The 12,275-nt window shown below is 40.6% G+C and overlaps 1 pseudogene across 1 annotated transcript; it reads right to left on the bottom strand.

The window, feature by feature from the left end:
• Window positions 1-9,356: 9,356 nt before the first annotated feature.
• LOC147624189 (putative LRR receptor-like serine/threonine-protein kinase RKF3 pseudogene) lies at window positions 9,357-11,825 on the bottom strand (annotated as a pseudogene). Its single transcript, XR_015269138.1, has one exon. The product of XR_015269138.1 is annotated as a putative LRR receptor-like serine/threonine-protein kinase RKF3 pseudogene (transcript).
• Window positions 11,826-12,275: the final 450 nt, after the last annotated feature.

Raw genomic sequence — 12,275 nt, forward strand, 5'->3', positions numbered from 1 at the left:
GCAGAACGCTGCATTTTGCCTAAAATACAGCCTTCACAAACATGTTTTAATGGTGCCTCAAGAGGGGGCAATGAAGCAACCATATCAAATTTTTGCAAATACAACAAACTAGCAAAGTTCAGATGACCAAAACGAGCATGCCATAGTTTTGGTTCATCTGAAACTCCCTTTTCATCAGAAACTGCATTTGTTGAATCTTCCACACACTTGGCATAAGAATTGAGCCTATACAGCCCACGAAACAAGGTGCCAGATGCAATAATCGTATCACCAGAAGTCAAATCATGAACAGTACATCTGTCATCCACAAATTTGACTACAAGTCCAACTCTAGCAAGCGCAGAGATAGACAATAGATTCTTCTTTATCCCTGGCACATACAAAGCATCTGAAAGTGTGAAAGCGCTGCCATTTGCAGCAGTAAGCATAATTTTACCAACGCCCTTCACTAGGAAAGAAGCATTATTGGCACATGTGACAATATTCCCATTAGGGACAGCCTCAAGACAAGTGAACATATCACGATGCGAGGTAATGTGCTTTGTAACACCACTGTCAAAATACCATACATCAGAGTCAACAGAAACTGCCAAACATGCATCATGTACAGATGGGTCAAACTGGTAATACACTCTAAACGCCCATTCTGTATCCTGCACAACATTTACAGAATCTGCATTTGTAGAAGCATTCGCTATTGTGGCTGCATTTGACTCTGTCTTCTTTGCCTCTTTAGCCTTTAGCTTAGGGCAATTCTTAATGACATGATCACTTGCCTTACAATAGTTACACCTAATTTTTTTCTTGCCTTTTATCAAGAGCCTTCTCAGACCTATTGTTGCTACCTGTGGAAGGAGAAGAAGTTGCAGACCTACTAATAGGAGAAGAAACAGTGGAAGGGGCTGCCTTACCACTTCTTCTCTGCTGGGCAGCAACAAATGCCTGATCAACTGCATGCTGCCTAGCCTTGTTTTTCCTGGACTGCGCTTCTTGCAAGAGCTTGTTGACTAAAGTATCATACTTGACAACATCAAATCTGTCCTCAGTAACAAGTCTCCACGTGGAAGCAAAAGTCTGATATGACTCAGGTAAAGCATCAAGAAAGAACAATCTACACAAGAGAATGATCAGGAATAATCTCACCTGTAGAAATCAACTGTTCCTTGAGATCTTTAATCTCAGCAAGAAAAACATTCATGTCATCATCTTCCTGCATAATCTTCGATTCTATCTCTTTACGCAGGTAAGAGATTTTTGCCTTGTTATACGACCTGCATACAAACCAGCTAGAATATCCCAAGCTTGTTTTGCTATTTTAGCTGAACAAATATGTGGAGTGATGTTACGTTTGACAGAAAGTGCAATCAAGGCATGAGCCTGCGCATCTTTACCATCCCAACGAGCTTGTTCAGCATTAGTGGGATAAAACAATAGCAAACAGTAGAGCTGCTAGAACCTGCAACATCCTCAACAGATCCTACATCCACAAAACCTGGACATACATCCATACCCTGCACAATGTTTCACACTCCTTTTGCAACCAAAACATGCTACATCATGTATGCCCAAAGTGGATAGTTGCTATCTCCATCCAATTTGTCATCAGTAGACAACATGTGAAATATATCATTGCTGTTATCAGCCATGGCCACTGACTTAAACTGATGCAAAAGCTATCTGTAATGAAGCAAAGACTGAACAGAGAATAACTCGTGCTATGTAGCCCGGTCCACAATAGAATACGTATGCCTGTTTTGCAAAAAGCTGTAGTGTCAAAATTTCTCAATCAGAGAACGTGAGTCGGAGGGTGCTAGCGGCGTAGCCCTGGGAGCTGATGCCTGCTCTGATACCAATTGTTGGAATTAGGGTTGCAAGAAAGCACACAAAGCTTGGAGAAGAAGAAGCAGGAATGCACACAACACACAGTGTACTAAATTGTGTCAATGTACAAAAGATAAGTTAGCCCTAGAAGGATGGGCGTATATACAAGCCGGGGGAAAAAACCTTCGAAGGAGGGAAAAAGTGCCCCGGCGGTCCTAAGTGTGTTCACACACATCACTGCCTATATATATGGCAACATTATTGTAGGAGCGTACTTTCCCTTTATGTATGTAGTCTTATCTTTTAGTTATATGGTTGTAGAGAGAAGAAGAAGATAGAAGAAATTTCAGCCATTCATCTCTCCCTTGTGTCTTGCACTCTCTTGTGTGTGTGTTTGCTTGCAAGGATCTCAAGCTCTCTCTCTTCCCCACATTCTCTTTAATTGAGCATACACAAGATGAAAATTTAAAAATTCTTGAATTTTGAGATGTCATGTCATCCACAATGTGCCCATCATTTCCACCACCGAGGTCAAATGGAAATTCATCACCCTCCTTTGTGAAAGAGTGCTCATTATGTGACTCTTCATCTTGTGTTTCTTCATGGAAATTCTCAAACTCTTCATCTGTTGAAATTAGGGCATTGTGATTAGCTATGGTGGATCAAACACTAGAATCATCATTAACAAAGTGATTAGCAAATAGTTAAGACGTAATTAACAAATAGTGGGTAATTAATAAATTAAGACGTAATTAGTGGATAATTAAGATGTAATTAGTGGATAATTAAGATGTAATTAGTGGATAATTAAGATGTAATTAGTGGATAATTAAGATGTAATTAGTGGATAATTAACAAATAGATTAATGTAGGCATGGATAATCAAAAACCGGCAAATTCTCATTAGGGCAATGCCTCAATTTATAGAGTTTACATCCAAGCATCAAATCCCATTGATTTCTCCATGATTCACTCCACCTCTTTTCCCTGATTCTGTCCACCTCTTCACTTTTCCCAAAATATCTCCCATAATATCTCCACACTTTCCAGAATATCTCCACACTTCTTAAATCTTCTCATGCTACCCTTTATTCTCTCCCAGTAGATTCTTCTCACCTTTTCACAGGTTCTTTCACATTTACACATGCTCTTTTACAGCCTCTAACCAAGGGCTTTTTCCCGCACACACCGTATTCACTTGTATTTTTAACACCTCCCCTCAAGTGAATACTCTCTAGCACACTTGGACCCTATACCAAGTTTCCCTCTTACTTGATAGTCCGCGACCAGTGTCTACTCCTCCCCTCAAGTTAACTTAGCACACTTGGACCCTGTATCAAGTTTCTTTCTTACTGGACAGCCCGCGACCAGTGCCTCAAGTCCCTAAACTCCATAGTCCTTGACACTCTCTCTCTCTATGTGTCCAAGGCTGCTATAAGTGTCCGCGACCTTGACTAAAGTGCTCACACATATATCTACCACGTGGCCTACATCATCGGTGGCTCAGAGGTGGTTTTACTTTGTTGGGGCAGGTTACATTGGGTTGTGGGGTCTCTCTCTCTCTCTCTCTCTCTCTCTCTCTCTCTCTCTCTCTCTCTCTCTCTCTCTCTCTCTCTCAGAGATTTTTACATAGCTCCTCACTCTTTGGAGCCTCACATCTTCTCTTGTCTTCAGTCTTCTTGTCCTGGCAGCTTTTCTCCATGCGTCCGTCTCTTCTTTCAGTCTTCTTATGGCAGCTTCTCTCCACGCGTCCGTCTCTTGTTTCAGTCTTCTTATGGCAGCTTCTCTTCTCGTGTCCATGTCTTCCTTCAATGCTTCCTTTATATTTTTTTGGTGTGGATCTTCCTCTTGGAAAGAGATATTCTTCTTCTTTCATGGGGCTCTCTGGCTATGAATAATATTGAATTTGAGTGAGATTTACAGGCATTAACCAAGGGTTAAATGCAAAATGATGATTATCACAATTTTATCAGCACAATTTTACCAGAAATTACATTAAATCAAGGGTAACTAATTTGTACACGATGGTTGGAGTATCAAACCAACTCTGAATTGCAATCTGAAGTTATAAGGATCTGTATCAGATACCTAATGGTTAATTTGAACCCTCAATTACACCAAAATATAGTGATTAGCACTGATTAATCACTAATTAGTAAATTAATCCACTGTTTTGTGTGCAAAAAATAGAGTATGTGGGGAGTCTAGATCTGGTGCCTTAGACTTCAAATGAGCTCAAATGCTTTCAAAGCCATCAATAGCAATGAGTCTAGTAGAGGATTTAGCCAAGAACCACAAGATTTGACCAAATATTGAAAGCTTAATCTCTGTTTTACCAAAGTCACCTGCAGATTTGATGAAGAGCTTGGATCTCACTGTAGACTTTATGAAACTGAATTTTGTCTTCACCAGCTTGTAGAGCATGCTTGAAAACACCTTGGGCTAAGAGGAATTAGAGGCATTTGATCTGAGCAAGAAGAAATATCAATAACCCTTCAAAAAAATGACGCCTGGTAAATTTGTAATTTCTGCTGCATCCATCGGCGGTTTGCTGCGTGGAGTTGATGAGCTTAAAGAGTATTGAGATGGCTAGCTATGGTTAGAAGCACTAGGGCAAATTTTAACTGTGCAAGGAGAATGGACTCCTCCATTGGCTAGGGGTACAAAGGTGAGTTGAAAACTAACTAAAATTTTGATTATTTTCTAATTATCTATTAATCTTAATTAATTAGATAATGGGCTCATAAACCTGATGGATTCTAGGCATGGCTCTGATACCATGTTGAAATTAGGGCATTGTGATGAGCTATGGTGGATCAAACACTAGAATCAATATCATTTTAACAAAGTGATTAGCAAATAATTAAGACGTAATTAGTAGGTAATTAACAAATAGATTAATGTAGGCATGGATAATCAAAAACCAGCAAATTCTCATTAGGAAAATGCCTCAATTTATAGAGTTTACATCCAAGCATCAAATCCCACTGATTTCTCCATGATTCACTCCACCTCTTTTCCCTGATTCTCTCCACCTCTTCACTTTTCCCAGAATATCTCCCATAATATCTCCACACTTCCCAGAATATCTTCACGCTTCCTAAATCTTCTCATGCTACCCTTTATTCTCTCCCAGTAGATTCTTCTCACCTTTTCACAGGTTCTTTCACATTTACACATCCTCTTTTACAACCTCTAACCAAGGGCTTGTTCCCGCACACACCCTATTCACTTGTATTTTTAACATCATCCTCATGAGAATCTTTGGTTTCCTCTCCTTCATCCATGAGAATCATAGTGCCACAACCTTCTTCATTTTGCATATATACCTCGGTGATTACCTCTCTTTACACTTAAAACATAAGCCTTTGCTTTATAACTCTTCAATCTTTGGATCATCCATTCTTTAGGTCTTCTTGAAGATTTGATGAGGATTTTTGTTGAATCTTTGCATCAAAATGAGCTCCACTCTTGGGTTGTCTACCCATATAGATGGTAGGAAATCTAAGAATGGAAGATGGTGGTGTAGGAAGAGAGTTTCTACCCATATTAAAAGAAGTAATGGGTTGCTTATGTGAGTCCTTTATGAGTGAAATGAGCTGAGATTTCCTATATTTAGGCTCATAAAGTTCCGCCAATCTCATAGCCTCTTTAAGAGTGTTTGGCCTTTGAGAAGACACACCCACCTTGATGAAGAAATCCAATCCGTGCACAAACTTCTTCATCTTCATTTTCTCATTTAGCCCCTCCACATGCATGGACAACTTCATGAAACTCTTGATATACTCTCTTACGAAAATGCCCTTTTTGAGAGAGTTCATACCATTGCTCATGGTATGTATCAAGTACCACGGGTGAAATGAAAGCCAAACTTATCTCCCTTTTCAAATCTTCCCATGAATGTGGTATATTTTATTATTTGATCATATTCCTCCACCATTGGTGAGCGAAATCCTCCATGTGCAATGAAGCAAATTGTACCTTATCTTGCTCACTCGACATAAAGCTCGACATAAAGCTAAAAATAGGTCTCCATCTTGGTAATCCACTCCTCCATCTCATGTAAAGCTGACCACACCCTTAAAATTAGAGAGGTAAACCTTGTCTCTGATATCCTTTAAAGTATTAGAAGAAAGACTCCCATGATGGATAGAGGGTTTGTACTTTTGCATTTACATGTAAGAATTCATGAATTGAGTAAATTCCTTGTACTCCTTTTTTATAAAAGAAGGCAACTCCACCCATATATCATCTGTCTCTCTTTGCCTTTATGTGAAGGACATATGCTCCCAATCATGCATAGCCTCTTCCTCATCCCAATACATCTCTTCATCTAAAATTATGGGCTGATTTGCCTTTGGATAAATGGACACTCTCTTGGCATCCCCAAAACATGAATCCATCGACTTGAATGAAGCTTGTTGTTGCTTTGCGATTCATCCATCTCTGGAGGTGGACATCCCAAGAGTGGAGCTTATTTTGATGCAAAGAAGGGGAATACTTTCAACAAAAAGCGTACTCAAACCTTCAAAAGAAGACCCAAAGAATAGATAATCCAAAGATTAAAGAGTTAAGAAGCAAAGGCTTATGTTTTAAGTGCAAAGAGAGGTGGTCCACCAGGCATGTATGCAAAACTAAGAAGGTTGTGGCCACTATGATTCTCGTGGATGAAGAAGAGGAAAGCAAACATTCTCATGAGGGTGAAGAGGAAAGCAAACATTCTCATGAGGGTGAAGAGTTTGAGGATTACCGTGAAGAAACATAAGATGAAGAGTCACATGAGAACCACTCTTTCATAAAAGAAAACCATGAAATTCCATTTGACCCTAGTGGTGGGAATGATGGGCACATTGTGTGGATGACATGACACCCCAAAAATTTTTGAATTTTCACGTTGTGTGTGTTCTATATCTCAAGAGCTAATGGTGGGTTGCAAGAGCCCAAGTACCCTACGATTGGTGGAATACATCAATGGGAGAGTTACTCACATTTTAGTGGGTTCGAGAAGCATCCATAGCTTCATCAATTCAAAACCCCTTAACTCTCTTAAGCTCACTCCAATGGAGCTACCCATTGGGAAGGTGATTTGGTGGTATTGGACATGGGTCCTTTTGACATAATATGGGGTTGTGATTGGTTGCCATCACTTGGTGACTTTCATATGAACCTTCAACAAAGGATTATGAGCTTTGAACATCATGGAGAGAACGAGGCAACTTCTTCAACTATGCAAGGCCGACAACATGAAGAAAGCCAAAGAGGTTATGAAGGCTAATGCGAATGAGCTTAGGTGTAATGTGAAGTTTCAAGAAGGAGATTATTTACTCTTGAAGCTACCTAAGAGCCACCACAACAAACTCAATGGCTCTACTAATGCTCAAAAGGATTGGTGATTTCGCGTACAAGCTCTTCTATTGGAATCCATATTATATTCCATGCATCCAATCCCAAGAAGTATGTGGATTCTATACCTCATGAAGTGGAAGAGCTTCCTACTATGGATGAAGAGGGAGAAATCATTTATAAGCTGGAGAGGATTGTGGGAAAAAGGACAAGGGGGCTGAGTAATAAAAGCATAGAGGAGTTCCTCATCAAATGGAAGCATTTACCCTTTCATGAGGCTACATGGCAACCACTTTTCTATGTGCAACAAGAAGGTCTACCTATGAAAGATATTTCTTGACCATGTGGCAAAAATCTACATAAGCATTTTTTAGAGTCTTTTCTCTATTCCAGTGGCTATTATGATGAAGACTTATAATGTGGGAATGGTTTGACATTGTGTATAATTCATTTGCAACTCATTTCAAGATGTTTTTCATGAAGAAATTAGAAGGGTTTGCAACTATGACATGGGTTGTCCAATCCTCTACATGTGAATTGATTATTATTCTTCATTTGGTGATTGAAGCTTATGGTCTGAAGCCTTCCAAGCTTGTTCATTTTTGGAGGCTTCAACACTATCTTCTAGTGGTATGATTCATTCATGGGAGCATATTGAAGATCAAGGACACTCTTTTCTCATGATTGAAAGATCTAGTTTCTGCATCTATGGACTAGTGGATTTTTATGGTTCATACGTCATTAACGTAGCTATTTTTGGAGATTCTTCTATCTATTCTTATGGTCTTATGGATATGATAAAACCTTCACTTCTCATTTATGTATATTTGACATTGGCTAATTATACATATGATAGATTTTGAAGACAAAATCATTGGGAAGAGATGGTTTGTAATGAAGTAGCAATTTTATGAGTTAGGTCTAGGGGCTATGGTCATGGGCTCAAGTATAAAAAGGGACTCATAGGCCACTATCGGCATCTTTTAGATATATTACTTTTGAAAAATCTTGGAGCCTTTGGCTTACACACATTTGGTTTATAGAAGGTTATTTTCATCCTTATGGTGAGCAGATAAACCACTTAGGCATCATGGATTTGTATGTGATTTCTACCTTGATGCTAGCTTTCATGGTGGTTGCACTATTTTAATGTAATAGAGAATCACCACGAAAAATAGAGGATCCTAGTGATTCTCTATTACATTAAAATAGTGCAATCATCATGAAAGCTTTTATGCAATCAAGGCAGAAATCACATACAAATCCATGACGACTGGTTTAGCCTCTCACCATGAGGATGGAAACAAGAAGCCAAATGTGTATAAGTCAAAGGCTCCAAGATTTTCCAAAAGTAAAGATACCAATGGTGGCCCATGAGCCCCTTTTATACTCGAGTCCATGACCATAGTCCCTAAACCTAACTAATAAAGTTGCTACTGCATTACATCATGCATGATGACAATAGCAATTTTAATGAAGGCCCAAAGTTGTTCTATGTGTGCACAAATAAGAATAAAGACTTCAGAGAAACTTCAATCCTAGCAACTAAGCTCGCGCCTAATGCAGAAGTGTAAATACAAGATATCACACATGACGCCTACATCTCCTTCAGATCATCTCATGAGCAACCGTTTAGCTGGTCACCCCACCCATCTACTGCTACCCGTATATAACTTTCTAAAGTGAAGGCTACTTTACAAATATAAGTAAGTTATTAAATAGAATATAGCATTGACATAGTTGAATGGCAAGACTTCATTGTTGTATGTGGAAGGGTTGGTTAAGTGAAGCAAACTTTAGTAACAAGTGGTATTATATTGATTGATGCTTTTGGCTTGATTGTAAAAAGAAAGGGGTTGAATGCATCCACAAGATTATCCATTTGGATCATGAAGAGTTCAAAGATTGATAGTCCACACTTAGCTGCCACCTTCATATCAACTTCACACTTATGGTCCATCCCCTTATCATTTCTCAAGTCTTTTACTCGACTAATTAGGATGCTCTAGAATACATAGAATTCTTTTTCAGATGGTTTTACCATTTTTCTCCAAGTCCAAGTAAAATGGAATCGTAACCGACAAACAGCAACTTAGGAGAAGATTAGAGCGCCAGATCATCAATGCCGAGATCATACTAGCCGTGCACCATCGCATGCAAAGGCATACAAAAAGTCACCATGAGACCACATAAACAAGAAAGACTCTTCCGATGTTTAAAAACACAGTGGACGCATACATAAACAAGAAATATATCATCTTGCTAGGTCTGATTGAGAGCTGAATGACCGGAAACCAGTGCTGCTGGACAAAAGCCCCGATCTACCAGCAGCCCTTTCTAAGTCACTCATTGCTACTGTGTAGGGAGGGGGGCGATCGGGTACAACAGGCAAAGGCTGGTCAGTTTCCATAAGTTTTAAAACCTGATCTATGGGAGGTCTAGAAGATACATGAGGATGTGAACACAATAAAGCTATGTGAACATACTTCTGGACGACCTCTGGCGGGCCTAAGTTGTCCATGTGTGGATCTAGAACATCCATTATTTTACCCTCTTTTACCAATGACCATGCCCAGTCAGTAATAAGGAGTGGTCCCTCTGAATCCATGGAAAAACTGATGATCCTTTTCCCTGTCAGAAGTTCAAGAAGTAGAACCCCAAAGCTGTATACATCACTCTTCTCATTGATCTTGCCATAAAGAACATACTCGGGTGCTACATAGCCATGGGTACCAGCCACTCGAGTAGTGACATGAGTGGCGCCCTCTGGTGTGAACTTTGCCAGCCCAAAGTCTGCAACACGAGCATTCCAATGGCTGTCGAGGAGAATGTTGCTGGATTTGATATCTCTGTGAATGATAGCCGGTTGCACATCCTGGTGAAGGTATGCTAAACCTCCCACTATCCCGAGGGCTATGTTCTGCCGTTTGGGCCAATCAAGTGATGTTTTCTGGGTAAAGAGATGGTCATGGAGACTGCCATTCGGCATGTAATCATAGACTATGATCCGCTGATGGCCTCTTGGGTCCGACTTATCTACGCAGCAGCCTCGCAAGGCCACTAAATTGCGGTGCTTCACACTGCTAATGACCTCAACCTCGTGAAAGAACTCCTCGTCCCCTGCAGGAGAACTATCCTTGAACCTCTTCACAGCAACCTGTGTTCCATCCAGGAGTATACCCTTATACACGCTGCCAAAACCACCAGATCCCAGCAACTTGCACACAGAGAAATTGTCTGTGGCTGCTTTGATTTCATCTAGTGTGTACCATGTGAGATTGCTATTGGATTTTGCCATCTTTTCTTTGCTGGCTTCAAGGTCCCGTTTGCTCGCGGCGACTCTCCGCATCCGATGTCGAAAATAGATGGATAGAAGCAAGCCCAAAGCTAACACAAGTGTCACTGCTGCTCCTATAGAACCAAAGATGAACGAAGAGTGGGTGGCTTTATGATCCTTGTGAAGCACGAGGTTAAGCAGGCAAGTTGAAACATTTATTCTTGAATCTGTGTTGGGCATAGTAGAAGCCCCATACAGTTGCAACAGGTCTTGGCAACTGTTGATGTTTCCACTGGAGTTCCCAACAGGCATGTGATCATTAGTAGCTTGCACCACGGCCTCAGTGCAAGCTGAGCAGCTACTTAGCCAATCTGCAGAAGCATTTATGCACTTGACGGAGATGTCGGATAAGACCCCGACAGGCACCACCCTCTTTAAGATTTGGACTGTAGTGATGTTCTTGCAGCTATCTGATCCTTGGGCTATGGAGGCAGTCATGAAATTGCATTCTGATCTGACATTTACAGCGTCACCAAGAGCGCCAAGCTTCTTGTCGAAGGCATCCCAACATGCATTGGCAGATACACTCGGAACCCAGAAGTGTCCGGAACGGGCCACATAGTCCACCATGACAAACTGGAGAGCTTGGACAAAACTGGTACATCTGTAAGTGTTGTTAGGGGAGCCCTTTTTAACGTCTTCACCTATGGATCTTAATGAATCAAGAAGGGTGAAATTCAAGGGGCAAAAAGAAGAGGAAGGGGGCGGATGGGAGTGGACTAAGAAGGGTGGTGGTGGAGCGAGGCCCATAACCCACATGATGGAAAGAAGAGGACAGAGCAGCCTTGGAGCCAAGCCAGTCCTTACCATAGTCCAAGCTTTACATACTCAGGTCACTCCATGAACTCAATTCACACAATAACCCAAATCAAATCCTTTGCAGATATCAACAAGAGAACCGAGAGGAAGACAGCAATAACAACGTAGATTTACTTTCAATAGAAAAGCCTAGCTTAGCTTAAACCTTTTCCACCTCTTAAATTAAGAGAAACCCTACCATAGCCAGCATATTGGTACCAGAAAATCATAATCAAGCCTCTGTCACGGTACATGCTGATTCGCCCATCAAAGCATGCACCCCACTCTGTTAGGTGCACTTGGAATCGGATTCCTCACTTTCCGTGCTCCTTCCACGCAGAGGCCTCCTACATCCCCAAAGTTATAAATAATGTGGATGGTAGAAGAAAGGGCATAGGCAAATGGGCCTCTTTTAGTTGTTCAAGGATTTTAGCACTGAACTAACAAAAATGTGGATGGTAGAAGAAAGGGCATAGGCAAATGGGCCTCTTTTAGTTGTTCAAGGATTTTAGCACTAAACTAACAAAAAGTGAAAATGAGCAAAAACTGGTACTCCCATAAATAACTATAACATAACACATGGCCCTCTCACATCTAGGGCCTCCATGTGTGTGTGTGTGCGCGCGCGCGCACGCGCACGTGTGCGTATGCAGGCATGCACATGTATGTGTGTGTGAGTGCTATGCGCGATATCATCCTTTACACGCAATCGATGTGAGTTGGGTTTTGTATAAAATTCTTACCAATGCAATAAAGGGCATACACTTTACCACCATATCACAGCTAAGCACACCTAGATATACCAGGAAATTATTGAATAAAAAGCAAGCATTTGGAAAATATGTTATCATGAACCATAATTGGGCTTGAAGGGGAATTCTTTTTTTGTAATTTTATGGTCTCTCATGATTAACAACAAAACATAGAAGTGTTTTCTAAGATTTGTGGTGTATCATAGTGGAAAAAAATTTATTTT

The sequence above is a fragment of the Cibotium barometz genome, chromosome 25 (assembly GCF_041138505.1).
Source record: "Cibotium barometz isolate CiBa-2024 chromosome 25, ASM4113850v1, whole genome shotgun sequence".
In the NCBI taxonomy this organism is placed as follows: Eukaryota; Viridiplantae; Streptophyta; class Polypodiopsida; order Cyatheales; family Cibotiaceae; genus Cibotium; species Cibotium barometz.